The sequence below is a fragment of the Netta rufina genome (assembly GCF_964035555.1).
Source record: "Netta rufina genome assembly, chromosome: 8".
Lineage (NCBI taxonomy): Eukaryota > Metazoa > Chordata > Aves > Anseriformes > Anatidae > Netta > Netta rufina.
In genome coordinates, this window is record NC_140131.1 from 30,594,347 (window position 1) to 30,614,086 (window position 19,740).

Here is a 19,740-nt window from a genome sequence, read left to right on the forward strand (position 1 = left end):
TATTGCAAAAATCTGTTGGCAATTGTTACTCAGCTCCTCAGAAAGCAGCCTGAGAGTGATGTCAGCTTCCCAAGGTTTCTGCTGGGAACAGTTCTTAAAACAGCAGGAAGGAGTCTTTTCTACCCCTATGTTTTGTTCATTATTCTCAGCATGCCATCGATGATATCACGCTTCTGTTATATTGGGCTTTTACCAGAAAACCTTAAGGAAACTCAAAGAGGAGGTCTGGTCTAAAACTCATTGAAGAAATCACCGGGAAAAGACTAACAGCAACTTCAGAGATTTATTTCAATCCCCAAATTTTCCTTTCACCATGAGGTGCATGACTCCTTCCTCTCTTTTATGAAGAGCTGGGAATTTGAAAGGGGCCCAAACCTAAATTCCAGTCCCAAATTCTCCACATATTTTGAGGAAGTATTCATTAAGGTCTGAACTGTGCAGCTGACCCCACAGTAAAGGCTGAATGAAATGATGAGTTAGAACCACCTGAAGAGCATAGGATGCTTATATTTTATTTGTTTTATTATTTTAAATTAACCTATTTGATTCTCATGCATGTAATTGTCCAGGCCCCCCTCAAGCAGCACAAGTGAGGGGAAAGAAGAATTAACCTACCCATAAGCTATAAAATTTAACCAATGGCTTTCCTGAAAGCTAAAAGCAGAAAATCTAAAGGTCAGTCACATTGCAGTTTTGTGTGCCTAAACCAAATTTCATTATAAATCTAAACATTTATGGTTTTCAGTTTATTTAAACAAAAACCTCAGTTTAAGGCAAACTTTTTTTTTTTTTTTTTAATAAAAAATAAAAAAATATATATTTTCCTGAGCAGGTTTTGCTAATGTTTAAACCAGTTGGAATTTTATGGGGCTTGGTATTTTTTGTTACAAATGAAATAATATGCAAGATACCAGTTAAATGATCTTCAGAGTGACAGAGAAATAATTCAATTTTCAGAAGATAGTTTTTATTCCCCTTAAATCCATTTCAATTTCTTAACTCCTCTCCCTAGGCATCACAGACCTGACTCACGTACTACGATGAGTAGTGGAAAGCACTCTCTGTACGCACAGATGCTTTCTGAGACATGTTGGAACTGGTATGAAATGCCTTATAAGGTATCGCACTGCTTTGGCCTCACACAAATTATTCTGAGATTTTTTTGGCCTGAACTGTATGAACTAAAAAGTTAAGTAATCCAAAACCTGCAGATGTACAAGGAAGAAAAGCCTGGTGGGGATTAAGTGATGTGGGGTTTTAAACAGATATGTTACGCAATAAGCAACCAGTGACATTGGTTAGACTGCTTCTTTGTGAGAGCTTCTCGAATCTTTACCTTTTCAGTTAATTAAAGTAATAAAGATTTAGAGAATAAACAGAGTGACGTCTCAGTCACAGGTTCCTAAGGGTAAAGCTAAATTCTGCTTCCTGTTTCATATTCTAGTCAGAAGAAGCCATATGATGTCAGTAAAGAGGGCCTTCAAACTCCAGGCAAATGATCCCTGTTTGAAGAAACAAAGATGCACGGGCTGTAGATCTTATCTGTATTAGTAAGTACAGATACAATACTGAGGATAAAAAAAATAAAATACTTTCACAGATTTTGTACTTCTAAGGTATATCACATCAACCATACTGCTGTAAGATATTTTTGTTACACTCCTTGCTTGGAGCTTCAAGCCCCAAGGTTACCTGACAGTGAAAGTAAAATCAAAATCTTACTTCTAGCTTGCTTACATTACTGCATGCAATCAAGGAAATCAGAGAATCATCTTGACAGAGACCTCCAAGATCATCTAGTCCAACCTCTGACCTAATACTAACCAGTCCTCCACTAAACCATATTACTAAGCTCTACATGTAAATGTCTTTTAAAGACCTCCAGGGGTGGTGACTCGACTCAACCACTTCCCTGGGCAGCCTATTCCAATGCCTAACAACCCTTTTGGTAAAGAAGTTCTTCCTAATATCCAATCTAAATTATGCATGGAATCAGCATTAAGTCTCATATAAGTATTTAGCCAAATTTCTAGCTTCAACAAGCTGCCATGTGTTACATTTTTCAGTTCTGCTGAAATGCTGCTTCGTCCAGGTCTAAAGTATGAAATAGGTTGAAAGATCATGGTAACATTTCATTGGGAATAACTGATGGATAGCTGAATTTGTTTTTCTATATTATCTGTATACATAGGTTCATCTCTTCCTAGACTATCTATATAATTTCTACATTATTTGCTTTACCTAAGTATATCAGCTAACACTAAGACTTCAGTGTGGTGGCTTCATTCACATAAGATGCCTGAGCTGCAAAAAGCTGAATAGATGAGACTGTGCAGAAAGGAGATGTTGTTCCCACTGCAACACATAGGAAAATGAGATGAAAGATGATGGTTTCAGTTTTTAGACTTCAGTATAGTTTAAGTGGAGCATTCAGTATTTCTCCTTCTCCCTGATTCTCTCTCTTTTTCTCTTTTCTGAGTAGCATTTTATCCCTGCTTCTTAGCATTCATGAGCTGCCTTACTGCTTCCTCTCCCACATACTTTGTTCTCCCCCCTCTGCTGAAGCTCTCTCTAGCTTGTCTGCTCAGACAGTAAGTTCTTCAGAGCAAATACTGTTTTATTTCCTGTTTATATAGCACATGTAGAACAACATCTCAACATCAACCATTCTACTAATATACACACCTGGTACAGAAGAACACGAGAGATGTTAAACATTGCCTTCATCTCTTCATGGTAACAACTACTGAGCTGCATGCTCAGCCTTTGATTTCCCCTATAGCTTGCATTAAAAAACAAGCAAACAAACAAAAAACCTGCTCAATTTCTTTCTTAATAAGAATGCCTTGTTCACAAAGCAGCTTCTAGGCTGACATCATTATAGCAACTGATCATAGTAAGTCTAACTGCTAGAAAACCTGGTACTTCCACATACTTTAAAATTTACTACTGAGGTCCACATACTTTGACTTTTTTTTTTAGTTAGTCACAAAGCCACTGGTTAATAACATGCATACACAACTTATGTGAAAGTACTTGGCTGCGTATAAATTCAATGGGAAGAAACTCTCATATTTTACACAACACATTTAATAGAGACCCCAATAACCTTCTCTATCCTAGTCCCTGCCGGCAGAAGTTGCTGCAGTTCCTATGGAGCACATTGTCTAGTTTCCCTGGAGAATGTCAATGTGAAAAATGAAAGGGCAATACCCCCATCAGGGACAGACCTATCAGGTTGTCAGGATTAATTTTGAATATAGGTGCATGTGTTCATCGTGTACAGAGAAAAAGCTGTTAAATTTCCACATGCTAGTAGCTGCACAGTAGCTGCAGGTAAATGGGACGGTTCCTGACTGGAAATTTGGAAAGCAAGTGCTCTTGTGACAGCATTTCATTTGAATGTGAGAACATACATATATAGAAAACTGCGACTGCTTCAACAATTCAGCACTTCGCCACTGTCATTGCCAGCACGTTTTTTTATAGTGCTATGCTATTTCCTGCTCTCTACAAATGTCTGTGAAGCATTTTAGTCCTGACATTTTAAGCAGTAAATTAGAAAAGGTTGGATGAGGTTAAGATGAAAATGAAGATGAGTACAAAGGACCCGGTAGGTCAGTCTTCACACCCCATGACTTGCTTATTTTCTTACTAGGGATCTTATCTAAACTAAACTTGTTTACTAAAAGACCCGGTGCCACTTTCAGCTTATTCTGCCAACTCACACCAGTATTGGAGCAGTAGTTTACAAAAAAAGACATAACTTAAGAGCAATATTTGTCTCTGTGTTAGAGGATCCAATGTTCTTCTGCTGTCTCAGACATGATTTTCTTCCCAGCTGCTCCCTCATTTCCTTGGGTGCAGTGAAACAAATAGGTTGCTCAATAGGTTAGTCTGATATAATGTTATTTCATGGAAGTTTGTGTAAGAACAGCCAGTGGCTTCTAACCTTTCAGGCTGACTGATTTACTGCCCCTTTGTTTATCGGGAGAGGTGTTAGTCATTGTTTTGCACTATTCCGCTCAGGGGTGCGGCATTGCTAGTTTAAAGTAACGCCAATTTTAGGAAGTTACAGTGCAATGTATAGGCCCAAAACATTCTCCATCCCACTTTTTTTTTTTGCAAAGAAAGCTCTGTTATTTCCATTCTAGCCATCCTAGAAACAGGAACATGCAGAATTTGGTTCTCTGCCCAACTCAGGAACTTCCACCACCAAAAAAGGTACCAGTGCTTCCAGGGCAGGAACACCTGAACACTGTGAGCTCACATCTCACCTGACAGGAAGGTGTGTAACTAGCAGTACAACTACTTACTTTCTCTAAGTTTCTCAGAAACTACGTGGTCCACAGACATTTATTTTTTCCTCCAGTTTGTCTAGTTGCCAAGTGCAAAGCCCAGTGTCCCTCAAGAACATCACTGTACACTAAGTTACCATGTGTTCTGAGAGGCATGTCGTACATTCTGATAAACAAGTCCTGCGGTGAGATAAAGAAAGGCTGTCTGTTTAACTGGGAAAGAAGAGCACCCCATCATGAGAGAAACTGAACATGCTCATACTAACTATAAAAGCTCCTAAGGTACAGGGTCAGGCAGCCAGGAGGGAGACAGTAAGTGGGAAACTACACATTGGGGGGATTGCTGCGAGGAGAAGGGGGGTTTGCCTGCTGTGGGGAGCAGATCTAGTGGCAGTGTGACAGTGATGGATAGAAGGCTGTGACTTGTAACAAGGGAGGTAGGAGCAGAACTGCACGGCTGGTACTGCATGCCAAATATCTGCAGTGTGATTAGGTCATTTTACTGCAGAAAAGTTCTGGTCCTGTAGCCAGAAAGTCCCATAAGAAGTTGGGAGACATACTATGTTCAGGGGAAAATCTTGTGTTTTAGTTTCATCTGAAAGGTGGCCAGTTTGCATACTCAGATTGCTAGATAATATCTTTCCATAACCATCAGGATGTGGCATGGTTAACTAAACAGATAACACTGCAGTCTATAACTGAAAGTAGATTTGTTTGTCACCTGGAGAATACATAGGAACAGTTCCCCAGTCATTCTGAGCTGCTATTCACGTAACTACGTTCAAGATCTATTCTACTGCATTACCAAATTCAGAAACATGAAGAATGAAGAAAGTATTTTCTGTATTAGTAATAAATTCCTGACCTTTATTGTGTAGTTAACCTCCTGCCATTCACCCTGTGATGTGATGATACAAGGAAGAAATGAGAAATGGAAATCCTGGTAATGAAAGACAAGCTCAGAGAAGAATGAGAGGGAAGTGCCCTTCATTTCTGATCATCTGAGAGGTGCATTACAGGAAAACAGCATGTAAAATCTTTGTGGATTCATACCTGATGTAAAGAGAGATGCTTGTAATTGTACAAGACCAGAAGTAATTTATTTAGTTAGAAGAATGCAACTACACTTTCTAAGCTTTGAAATCAGTATGTGTTTACCTGATTCCATTTTTACAGTGAAACAACTCTGGCTGCTTTTTTAGATCTTAATCACTTTTGAAGAAAAGAGAAGAGAAACAAACTGTATTGCAATTTAAAAGTTGAGTTTGTTATTAGTATTAGATACACCTAGAAACCCACATGTGAACACAATACATTTTAAAACCGCCATGATTTTTAACTTTGTTCAAGACCTGAGATGTGCTAATGTGTTCCAGTTCTCCAAAACCAATTCTTCCTGTGACTATACAGAGATTAGTTTGTTTTCCAGTTTGAAAACAAGTCTTAGTGTCCTCTATATCCCTGTATCAAAAATTTTACTTAGCTTAGAATTTGAGTGCTAACACACAAATTTTGGTTTCTCTTCTGCTGACACTGTCTTGTGTTTTTGCGCTACCAGTTCAGTCACAGGAATACAGGAGGTGGGTTCTGAGGCAGCAAGTTTCGTGATCACTTTATATAAATCTGTCTTGGAAATCCCAATTCAGTAGCAACTTCCTCCTCCTGCTCTGCTACATTTTAAGAGTGACCCAAGCTCCTAACTCCATAGTTTTCTGCAGTTCATATGCATATTTCTGGGTGTACAGTCATGACAACTTAGTCTTTCTGTAGGTCTATTCAAAGCAGAGCTTAAAACCTTTCTAAAGGCCTCTGACAAAGAACAGCACATTGTCATTATAGGGGACAAAGTGACACAGGAATGTACCAAGAGGAGTAAACTGAGCTTAAATCTTATCATTCTTCCAACTCTACAGAAGTATAATTCTGCCTGGTACCTACCTGAATACTACCAGATGTCACTTGCCACCACTTCTTAAGAATGTGATAGAACAAGTATATTTGCACATGGCAAGGCATTTTAGGTAAAACTAGGCACTTAAAATTAGGTGATATAACAGGCAGTTGGGGTTTTATTTTTTCTTCCCCTCCCCCCCCCTTTTGCAATTTCCTTTGGGCTAAAACAGTGTTGATTGGTTGGGCTTACATTTGTTAAGCAAGCATATCTAGCTGCCAGAAAATTTTCAAAATATCAAGTCTTTTTGGTGTATATGGACTAACAGAACAATAAACTGTATATTTTGGCATGAATTTAACATGTATGGAAGTAGAACAGTATCTCAAAGACAGCATGGTATACCACGCAACTTTCAGCAACACACAGAAGTGTTAAGAGGATGCCTAAACATATAAGCTAACGTCACAAAATTTTCTCAAAGGATACAAATGCCTATTTTAGTTTAAGTTAACGAATAAGGATTTTCCAAAACCCACATATGGCTTTGACCTGTAAATAATTTTTAAGGATCTCTATAAGTACAGATTGAGAGATCTCCTGCTCAGTGGCTTCTACAGTATTCTTTCTTGATTTGTTAGTTCTTGAGCAAAGTACGACATTCTTTGCTTTACACTTTACGCTAGTGTCAATAATTAAGAGTGTTACAGACCTAATTAGAAGGCCAGCTACTTCTAGTAATCCTACTGCTGGCATTATGCTGTCACAGATGCAAGCCACCGGAATTAGGGAAGAGTGCTTCTGGTAAAACACGAAACAGCTGTATCCAGCTTCTGCTTTTAGATGGTTGTGAAAAAGCAGTAAGATTCTCAGAGAGAAGAAGAAAACCAAAGAGTCATACTTGAAAGAGTCAGGAAGTGCACTAAGTTTCTCTTTAGTAAAAATGATTACATATTTTTCATGGTACCAGCCTTTTATAAATAAAAATATTTTAAGAATTAATTTTAATAAAATTAATAAAACTTTGTTTTTCTTTAACAAGCTCTTGTAACATAGACTTCATAACTGCATAATAAATCATATTAAAACATTTCTAAAAATATAAAGAGTATGACTAGTGAATCTTTCTATTGTAATATTACCACGAAGACAAAGTTCTGTGGCCTTTCAAACTCACGTGTTTAAGTCTTTCCTTGTGCCGCTGTTTAAACATATCAGCAAGTACAGAAGAAGCTTGCTAATAACATAACAACAGTTTTGTTTTCACTTCTTCATTGCACTGTGGCTACAAGAAGAAATTAATTAGATCTGTTTCTGCTTCATTACAGTTAATGAAGTACACGTCATCTTAGCAGAGATCCTGACATGAATAACAGTTAAAGCCTGAATAATTTACTTCAGCAGAAATTAATTCATTGAAAGGGTTTGTGGTGAACAGTATGTTATGACACATTCTCTGTAAAGTTTTTCAGCAGCGGTGCTAAACGAAGAATTAATTTAACCAAGGATATGAAACTTGACTTTGTTAAAAATGAAATCACAAGGGAAAACATCACTTTCTGTCAATATGTACATCAGTCATCAGTATGTGAACCTGATACAGCAAACAATTTCAAATGCAACTGAACTCTATAATCGCTTGAAAAATAAACCAGAATGAGCTCATCTGCATGTATAAACTAAATCCATTAGAGGTCAAGGAGTGTTCTACAGGAACAGTTACGCAAAAGGAACCCATTGTACCCACCGATGAGTAGGCACAGAAGCACGGAGTGCCTGGTACTTTTCCTAAAGTGTCAAGCAAAAGTGAACAGAAGGAAGAAAGGCAGCAAAGCATAACTAGGCTTTTTCTTCTTCCTGTCCAAAGAGAGAAGTTGAGATTTCCAATAACTTACCCTTCCTTTTTGGTTGGTGGGATGCAGGTTGTCCAGTCTAATTCCTGGTATTTAGACATGTAAGAACAGTGACAAACTACAAGGAAGAAGAAGCATTAATGAAGTCCATATTAACACCATGTTTTCTAGAACAGGCAGCTGGAATGCTGTAAGGGCATTACAACTCTGTAATTCACTAATTTGTTGATTTTTTTTTTTAGCTCAGGACTAAGCCTTTTTTGCTTAGTAATGCAAAGTACACACTACTACTACTAAATTACATTTCTTGGATATCTGTATTTATCATGAAACTTTCAACAGCACAATCCACACTTTCTACAACATTTTGACTGATTTGCCCATAAATTGTGAAGCCTTGTTATGTGAGCATAGTACCTTTCCCCAAGTAACACTTGTTCCATTAGATGCATAGACAAAAGGCAAGAATACATGGCCAGAAATTTTTTCTTTAATCAGAGATTAATTTAGGAAGTATCACTAAAGCTAGTCTGAGTAGGGCAGAACTCCATCCATTTTACCCATTACTGTTCTGCAGCAGAAACAGCCCAGACCAGTCCAAGAGGATTTGAACTTGCAGTTTAAAGAAGTATCTGAGGATTAGTGTCTGCCTCAAAGACATTCAAAGACATTTTGCCTTGTGAATAATCCTGTGTTATATAAGCTATCATAATATTTACATATAATACTATATTTTACAGTGACTGTTCAAAATTTGCATCTCATTTCTGATCAAGCTGCAGGGTTGTCATGCTTCAATTTCCAAGCATTAGCTGGCAATATGAGTGCCTCTCTAGACAGGAGAAACAGCTCTTCTGCAGACAGTTTCTTCTAGGCTAGCAGGAGTTGCTTCTTCATCTTCACAAGTAAACAGGTTGAGTTAACCTATTATTGAACTAAGGAAGACTTTTAAAATTATTATAAGTGTAATTACACTAATATTTTCTGTTATTACAACAACAACAACTTTTTTTTATATTATTTTGAAAAGCTACACTAGATAGTGACTAAAAATAAATGGGATCGTTGAGTAATTAGAAAAAGAATCGAAGTGAAACAATTGGAAAAGATAATCATTTTTCCGATTCTGTGAGTCAAATCAGTTAATGTGTCTAGCCAGGAAAGAGACTGAAAGTATTGCAAAACATATTGCTGTGTTCTTTTTTTCCTTTTATTCTTCACCTGGAAAGGAAAGACTACAATTACTTCTCTTGTAATCACTAGCCTTAATTGTGCCTCTAGCGCAGTACCACAACATTTTAAACGTATGTTGGTCCTACATGGTCTGACATACTGTAGGTCAAATATGAGAGCTAGGCTAGTAGAAAACTATTACTATTTTTCCATACAAACAATATTCTGGCAGTTTTGCTGTAAACACTGTTCTCCTAAAGGAGAATGTATGTGCCTTAACATGTGAAGGAATTGGGTCGTAGTAGACGTTACATTGGCTGAAATACTCCTGGATTTGAGTTGCTGGTGCCAACCTCTCCATTTAAAAACATCTTAGGGCTCTGTTTACTCAGTGCAACAAGAACATCCTTGCCACTGACAATGACTTATGTTCAGTCTTCCAGGTTCCTTCCAGCAAGACAAAGACAGCAAACAAAAGAGATGGTGGTCTGGCAAATGATTAACTTAGCTTATTGATGTACTCACAGCAATGATGTGATAGCAATATCAGCATCATAAACAAGATAATCCTAGCACCTCAGAAACATTGCCTGAAGAATGAAAGGCAACAGTCAACTTGGTGCTGGCAGCAAAGAAGATACCAAGAATGAGTCAGTGAGGAATTAGTTAAGCTTAAACCATGTCGTTGAAGTAAATGTGGTCTTTGGAGTGTTCTTGGAGTTGTCAGAGAACTGATACAGGTCTGGGATTCCCACCTCAGCGTGACTGCCTCCCAACACCTTCCTTCCTCACCTTTTTCTCTCCAGACCACAGTACAGGGCTCTTCCCAGCCCAGCCCCTTACCAGGATTGCCTCCTCTTTTCCCATCCCAACTCCCCACTACAGCACCCCATTTGTTGATGCATCTGTGCTGCTTGTTTGCTCCTCTGCCTCCTGCCACCACTAACAACATAAGTGAGACATGAGGGGAAACATGGATCTGTTATAACACTAAATATTGTGATTTTATTTAGAATTACTATTTAAAGCTAGCTCAGGCAGGTCTATGCAGCATACAGAGCAACCTATTAACAGAAGGGTCACATTACATTATTAGGAGAACAGGAGTTACAGCGCACGTCTCTAGGGTCCCACATGAGCATGTTTCCTAAGAAAACCCTCACATGGCTTTCCTGCATGTTTTTAGAGGCCTATGCCACATGCCAACGGCTGCATAGCCCCCAAAACACACAGGGACAGAAAACCTAATACTGTCAATTGTTTTTGCTGCCATTGTGTTTACACCATCCTCTTGTAGTTTAACAGCTGTGAGTGCCTGAACCAGGGTACATAGGAGAGCCTTTCCAAGCTTTACACAGATGAAAACCTCATCACGAATCACAGGTAGACAAAAAAAAAAAAAAAAAAAAACACTAAGCCAGTCTGGCATTTATTTTTTACTGACATAGTTTGGGTTTCTACCCAAACTACCCACTAAAGAAAATACCATAGGAACTCTGCACAGCATCTGTGTATTGTATGTCAGCCTGGGCTTGGATTCAAACCATCCACTAAACAAAATACTATGGAAACTTACTGCACGGCATCTTGCATCATGTGTGCCTTACTCTGAAATATTTATCTCCCATACAGTGGAAGGCCTTCTGCTGCCATTAATATCCCCCTGTTCGTCCACAGGTAAGTAGACTCCTTTTATTATTGTTTGTTTTTGTTTGTTTTTTTTTTGGTTTATTTTTTCTTTAAATAAAATGATTAGTGCTTTCAGATGTAAATATTTTGTAGTATCATTTCTTATATTCCTACCTTGTATATTAGAATCATTAATTACAGTAGCAGTTGAGTCTGGAAAGGGCCAACAAGAAAAAATGGCCAAGAAGTGAATGGTTTAGTAACAAGAATTTCAAAGGATTACTACACAGCAATTCTGTATTTTTAGAGCCATTTTAAACTTAATATTTGATTAAATTTTCAGCTTCTGTAAAGTTGTATAGTTGCTGAAGATAATGGCTTTAACATGCATTTAGTTCATCTGAGTATCAAGACCAATAATTACATGGGAAAATAAACTTCTATGACTTCATTATTGGATTCAAAAAACCAACATGAAATCTGTTTTGAAACTTACACATTCCCAATTCCAAAATATTTTTGCTTGTATTGCTTTTATATGACAAAATACTGATAGTAGAAAAATGATATTTAAATGAAAACATCTTTGTATATTTCTAAGGAAGTTATGCAAATTTTCCTGTTTAGAAAACCACATGTCAGGCTTTGACAGTTCTATTCAGAGATGTAACTTCACTGACCCGGCAATCTGTGACATCATTTACTGAAATGGTCATTCCAGGAAAGTAAATTATTCTTTTTATTTTGGTCTTAGAAAGCTACCCACAGAGGAAGCGTTTTCAATGCTCAGAGACAACGCCATTATTGACATGCTTTTAATGTATGAAGTTGCACCAGTTACACCATTTACACGAGGTATAGAATTCATTTTCTGTTTTCAAAAAAAAAAAAAAAAAAAATATTCACTTCAACAATACTGCTCTTTACATTTTCATTTGAAACAAGATGAATTCGCTATATGAATGCACTTACATATCTTAAAACACTATAAAAAAGAAATACTAAGATTTTAGATCATCTTAAATAGAAGAAAATGTTCTGGGCATTACAGGCATACTAACCTCTTTCATGTCCTCCAGCCCCCACTTATCAGTAGAACGGTTTGAAAAAAATATTGAAATTGGTAAATAAACTTAAACAACTCTTTTCATTTGCCAAATTTGTTCACTAAAATAACATTTTATAGTATTAACTGTAGGATCACAGAATCAGTAACTGAGTTGAGTTTTCTGCTAAATCCTCTGTTTCTGTCTGCTCTACCTGACACCCACTGTGCTCATTAGACAGTGGCTGCACAAGACTTTCCATGATGGCTATTTCTTAACTTCATGCAATATTAGAAACACCACTTCCACTACTTGCACCACTATGTGCTATGCACTTTCATAGACCCATTTCTACTTGACTCACTTTCAGCACTATCCCTCCTTTCTTACTGTATTCCAAGACTGAGTCAGCGAAGTTCTACCCCTTCTCTTCATATTCTCTTGTCTTCATTAGGCAATGACTATTCCAGTTTACAGTGCAGTTTTCTATCATAATAAGTACCATCGTAGCAAATTGCATCTTGCAGCAATAACCTGCCTACACTGTTTGCACAAGAATTTCAATAACACCTTCCACAGTACTTTTCATAACAATAAACTAAAGACAGTTGGCAGTGTTAGTAAATAAACCATCATCTGGCATGTATTCCTGACAGCCCTAATTGCGCAGACTCCGCAGTTAAACAAGTTCCTTTGCAAGAGAATCAAGCCCACGTCACATCATCACAAAGCAAGAGCTGTTTCCCCTGCATCCTGCAAGCTTCCTGAAACCTCTTGCAGTTTTTCTGTCCCTCAATTCTGAAGCAATGATGTAATCATCATATTGATGGTAGATTGCAAACTGCAGAAGAACCAACCTATTTTAGCTTCATATGCTTTTCAGTGTACATTGTCTGTTCTCCAGGTAATGCCTATGGAAGCTCTAGAAGATAAGGATAGCAACTCCTCCTAAACACCTGCATCTATGAGAAAGTTCCAGGAACTTAGGAAGACCTAGCGACATAGTGGTAAACCTTCTTTCGTACCTGAATAAGTTCTTTCTCGGGTACAGATAGGAGTCAGCTATTTAATACAGGACAAATGTATTTTAATTTTGACACTGAAAATTTAAGACCAAATTTCTGAATTCCTATCACGCTCTTTTCTCACGCCTCACAAGCCTAGCTGGTGACAGGGAACTGCACACAAAGGAAAGAAATCACACCTCATTCCCACTTGTCTGCCCTGCCTTAGATTACAAATAAAGTCAACATTGCAGTGCTAGCAAGTGGATTGAACAAACATGTGCGTATATTTAGATTAATTAGCATTCAACTTTAGCCTGAATTATAAGGTTACTCTTTGTCATCTCCCTGTGTAAACATTAATTTTACGTTAGTCTACTCCAGAGGGCCATTCAGAGCAAGACCTATTCTATCTCCACTGACTGGAAAGGGGGTGAGGTGAAACTGGAACTCCTAATCTCAGTATTTAAAGTTAGAAGTAGAAAGATAGGACACATGAAAGCCGTCTTATCCTCATGACTGAGAAGAATTCACTGTTTCTATTTATATTCTCTGTTCCGTTTAATGTTCTACACATATCCTTTCTTCATTCAAAGTAGCCACCATATTTCAACAGGTATTAAAGATATGCAAATCAGATTGGAAGTGATCACTAGTTTTATGTTCTTTATCTTACAGTTACCTGATCAGAAGCATTGGGTTTTGACTCACTGAACTATTATCTGAGTTTAAGTAATGTATTATAAGCAAGCTTAAAAAAAATATCAAGACAAATATCTCACATCTCTCACTTTTTTGGGGAGGAATCTACCGAGTCAATCTACATGAAATGATAAACTGACAAGTACTAGCCAGCAATGTTTTGTAAGGTTTTAGAGCAGGTTGCAGGGTAGAGAAAACAAAGATCCAATTAACCCCACACCACCAAACCCCCAGAATCTTCTGTCCTAAAATAGAGCCCTATTGGAAACAAGCTGTAAGATGAACAAGCCCTGGGACATTAACTAATCACAGAATGACCGTCAGACTGCTGCCAGTCTGAACAAGATATATGTGACTATGTTGCATTGGAAAAAGTTATTTCCAGCAGAGGAGTATGAGTGGCTTTGTGGATGTCTTCATCTGGATTATTGGAGAAATACTGGTCACCCACAATAATGAAAAGAAAACTCAAGGTTCTACACACACAAAAAGAGGCTAGTAGTTAGAGATCTTATCTGACAGAAAAAGAGGAGAAAGCCTAGTTTGTTTAATGTGACAAGTGAAGATTCTGAAGTTCTGTTCTCTGCACAGAGGAAAAACAAAAGGAGGAAAAGAACTATTCAGGTTAAAAACTAACCTGAGCATTAGAACAGAAGTATACATTAGTACATGCATAAGGTTAGTAGCAGTACTTTTAAGCTGAATCTCAAAGACAAGTTCCTATTAATCACACTTCAGAACAGTCTTACTGAATAATCTTTTGACAGGAAGATCTTCAAACACAAAAGGTAACTCACTAGGTACTGCAGACAATACTGACAGTGTAAATTAGGAATTAAACAGCAGAATTACATTAAGCCCTGTTTTGTTACTACTGGCCTGTTGAAGTTTTGTATTGGTACTGCAGGACTCTATTTCAGGACAAATTCTGACTACCACTTTTAACCATCTTTTTGTTTAATTCTAATGATTCAACAACCATCTGATTCATTGTTGTTATGTATATCTACCAAGTGGCAGGCATTCTCAAGTACCTTAAAGAGAGGTGAGATGGGCACCCATTTTTTCCTTGCTGTATGACTCATTTAAAAGTTGTATTAGCCAAAAATAAATTAATAATAATAATAATAAAAAAACTTATCACAAGTATTTAACCTCCCACAGTTGTAAAAGTCTGCGATCCATGAAACCCCAGTCATATTTGCATACTATTTAGTTAGTTTCATAGAGGTATCTATTGTGGTTAATTTGAATTACTAATACAGTAGAAGATACATAAAAAAATAAAACAGATGATAAGTTTTTTGAAGTCATAATAGGCCCTTATCTTTTCCCCCCCTCTCCCTCTATGGAAAATTGTTCCAAGGAAGGGCACACACACGACCAGCTGTATCAATTGCAATACTTAAGATAAGAAATAGCAACACAGCATAAGTCAAACCACTAACTATGGAGATCGCTGCCAAAACAAGCAACAAAACACACAATTCTGAAGAAATAGGGAAAGGGATGGAGAGGGAACTGTATAACAAACCAGCCGTCAGGAAATAAACAGAGTGAATCTAAGTCACCAAACCGCAGCCAGACATGTTGGGCTAGACAGTACAGTTTACATGGAGACTTGTGTTGAGGGTGTGAAACAGCTGTAGAGTATCAAACAATTGTCCACAACACCCTCTGATAGAATTTTATAGACTATTTGCTGCCATGAAACCAGCCCTTATTTCTCACCTAGCCCCCAAGATGAGGGGCACAGGGACTTTAATCAGGTCTAGTCTGCTTAGTAGTGTTACTGCTAGTGCACTGGGGGGAAAAGGTGCTCCTGAGTCCTCACGCTGTGCTTTACAATACATCCTTATGTGAGTCATGAAACAAGACTGGAGAGAAACTCTGTATGTGCACCCACCCGGATATATTTCTGTAAGGGCCTGTTGTAATCTTTGCTGAAGCGCAAGGTAATATCTATGAGCGGATGCAGCACACGCAAACCAGGTCATTAAGCAATAAACAGACATTACTATCTCAGTCGTTTTCTTCATTAGTGCCAAAAGCTTTTAGTCTCTTGGGTGGAAGGTGTGTTTATCATCACAGCACACACCCAAATGTGTCTCACTGAGCTTATGAATCCTAACGAGCATTACCTTATGTAAATACAAGTTTCTCTTATCTCACTAAGGTGGAACATTTCCTATCGGTCTATTGGCCTCAGCGTTACAGCAGTGAGGTACTAGCCCTGCTACCATTCTGCTTTGGTATTTTAAAACTTCATTCCAGATGAAGAGCAATGTCTTGATCTCACTTTAATCCCACCTGGGATGACTAGCTGCAATACATATATTTGGACTACAAATACATATTTGTTGTATTAAAATGAAAACATTTGGTTTTAGGCTTATTAACATGCAACATTTAGAGCTTCAGATATCACTGAGGTGCTAGCTAGCTTAGATAACATTTAGATTTAACTGAAGTCAGCAAAATACCTGTAAATGTAGTATTGACTGGGAGATCTAAATTTGTGAGTTTTAATGCAGTGAAGCAGTAAAAGCCATACTGACAGGACTGAGCCCTAACCTCTTAACTGTAAATTGAAGGTGGGGACAGTGCTAGTGTACCCTTAAAGGAAGAATACAAGATAGGTTTTCTGTACAAAGAAAAAAGTGAAAAAGCAGTACAGATTGGGAGCTAAGAAAAATTTGTCTCTGATCTGCAGTCTGCCTTTGAAGCATGTGAGCTGACAGCACGTCCTACCAGGAACAAGGAGTTCAGGTTCCTCGGTCCACAGCTCAACCAAACACCCCCATTACGCTGCATTGACAAATAAAGGGCTTTCAGAAACAATGATAGATTTCAAGGAGAAGCATGACTGACATCATAGGGTCAAAACTTAGCACTGACTATGTATGCGATGACTAAAGAAAAACAAAGTAATAAGGGCAGTGAGAATAATGAATCCCTAAAATGGTAGTGGGATTATTTTGAAATGTCTAAAGAAATACTAGCATAAATAAATGAGATAAACTAAAGAAAAATAATCTAGGTAAATACTATCTTATCACCTAAAAAAAAAAAAAAAAAAAAAAAAAAAACACTACCTAATGAAATGCTATAGCTAGTAGCAATTATGTTCAAAAATGCCTCTCTTCCTTTCTGACAGAAAGGGAAAGAAATTAGGTGTGACTGAAAATTGTATATATTATTGTTGCTCTAATGCAGCAGTTCTGTACTGAGAAATAATGGATTTTGAAAGAAATCAGTGTTTTACAGAAGTATAATGTTAAGTACAAGCAAAAAAATATATTTATTTATTTATTTTACAAGCATAGCGATTTTAGCCTGTGTCAAAGCAAATCTTTTTCTGCGATGTTACACCTCTAGGACAGGTTAACATAGTTTGCCATTTAGACATCTAGTATTTTCTCTATATGTCATACTTGAGCATGTCCAGTGCTCCTATAAATAAGCAATCAAATAAAACTCTGGTTATTTCTTAAGCAAAAGAGATTTTGCAAAGGTCAGAATCCTTCCTTCCCCTTTTCCAAAATAAGAGCAGAGCAATAGTAGAACTGATCTGTGCCAAGCTCTACTAATGACTGAGCAGGTGAATTGCAGCTCCCATAGAGTCTCACTGACTGACCTCATTTGCCGTGAATTATAAAGTCTTAACTGCTACAGTACCTTTTAACAATGTTGCCTTCAGAGATCTCAGAGTATTTTCAGTCATGCCCTCACAGAAGATTGAGTAATTTTTCTTTTCGAAGCCTGTTTGGGATAGGCAAGGAGAACAGCTTCTGTCCACTCACCCACTTACATACTTTTTTTACTAACCCATTACCATGCTTTATCAGGCTCATAGGACTCTTATTTTCTCATCCTAACTGCTAGGATAACATCCTAACATCAAGAATATAGTTTCTAGTTGAAATGTACTCACACCCTTATTTATCTTCGTTTGCAATAACTACATTTATATCAGGTTTCTCCTCTGTGAAGCACTAGCAACAGCAGCTCCTGCAAACTCTTCAGACAGTCGCTGACCTAACAAGCTAGCATGGGAGGTCCTTTCCCCACAATGCCATTATCTCTCATCAGACTTGAAAGAACTTTTTTCCTCCTTTGTTTGGCCAAGGTGTGGTTTGTTAATCCATGCCAGTGACTGTAGATTGATAGCTCAAAATCTTGCAAGTCAGAGCAGCAAGATCTACCCTGGTCTCCAGGGTACCTCAGAGACCCAGCTTTTACCAGGAATACCCTTCATATATTAAAGACAAAGTGTTATATAAATATTGTTTCAGACACTTGTCAATCTGGTAGCATTTACAATCTCAGATAAAGATAGATTGCTTCTTTAAGTAGTACTGTTTGTAACTAATATACTACTATATAATAACTTAAATACTGGGGAGGACTGTAGCCTTTAAACATCTGGCATATGTTGATACCTAACTTCTAAGTTATTTAAAAAAGAAACTCTGAAGTTCCCATTGCACATCTGGCAAGAATTCCTACTTCAAGTAGATAAAAGACTTCGCCTTCCAGTGGGAGGGAAGTAGAGTAGCACCACTTCTTTACAGAAGCAGGTCCTTTGTTGTTTCAAAGGACCTGCTTCTGTTGTTCAAAACAACAAAACTTCGCCTTAGTGCAAGAGCTGGTATTGTTCCCAGCTGCTGCTTTGCTGGGAAGAGCAGCCTCTGGCTGTAAACATCACTTGTTCCCCTTCCCTGGGAAGCCTCATTAGTGGACTTTGAATATTCTTAGGAAAAGATGGATTAAGACTTCTCAGAATACTTTCCTATTCTGACTAGATTTCTTGGCAAAGGATTAATTCATCCTGGCCTGACTACAGTCTGCTGATCTGAACATATTGACAAAAACAGTAAACTTTTGCCCCACATCCTGGTGGTTTTTTAAGGAAGCAGCCAAGAATGCAGTACAATCATTATCAGCAACTTGTTAAGATAGGAAACCAAATAGGAGTTATGGATCTTTTATCCTCCCATGGCAGGTATCTTGGCAATACCAATGTTTTTGATATGTTTTGGATAAACAAAGTCTGAGGAATACCATAAGTGAAAATGGAAACATTTCTGTACAAACAGAAGAAACAAATTTCAAGTGTTGACAACACTAAAAATTACTTGATGGTTAATAGTAGTAAGTGAAATTCCCCTGACCAAAAACAAACAAAACAAAAAAAAGAAAAAAAAAAGAAAAAAAAAAAAACACTGCTAAACCCACAGCATTTAAATTTTAATTAGTGCCCTTATCTGCTTTCTTTATCACATCAATAAAAATAGTTGTGTATCTTGAGCTTATATTTTTGTGTTTTGCATGCTTACTGTTCTGCTTCTGTTTTTATAGTGGGCTGTTAGGAATATTAAATACTGATGTAATCATACATCCTTGTTTGGCAAGCTTTTAAGTTACATACAGATTATATAAATCCATTTATAAATTTAAGGTAGCTGCTGTGTAAACTCCACTCATTTCCTTAGTTTCTTGTTTGCCACCTTCTCCCCAACCTAAGGCATAATTCTAAGCCCTTTAGTGGCTTTATGCAGCTGTTCATACACATACTGAAGTGCACTTCACTACATTTTTTCTGGAGAAAGCCACTTGTGCTGTTAAACATCTCCTAGGCTACTAGGAAATTTCAACTATTATTATTTCATTTTCTTAACTTACTGTATGCTTTTAGTGTCTTAATCTGCTTGCAGCACTGCTTAGGAATCATAATCGCATACCAAGAATCATAAGGTCTATCTCACTGTATAAAGTTACCTACCTACAAAGAGGAAATAATTTGGAGTTTTGCTCCATAATTCAGCATGAATTTCAAGAAGCACTCCTGTAAGTACTCGTGTTTGGCTCAGTCACCCCTGCCCACAGCAGAAGCCATCTCCTGACTACTGTGAGAGAAAAGCCAACAAATAATACATTGCTTGTAAAGGTAAGTAAGGGTACTGAGACTGGTACTCCCACCGTTTTATAGGCACCATTTTCACAGCAGAAAGACACCTTTTGTTGTACACATCTTCATAAGACTATATTCCTAAGACTGGTAATTCATAGAAACATATTTTAAGCTTTTTTGTTTGTTTGTTTAAAGTATTTGTGGATTGGAAAAATCCGTTATCCTTCTAA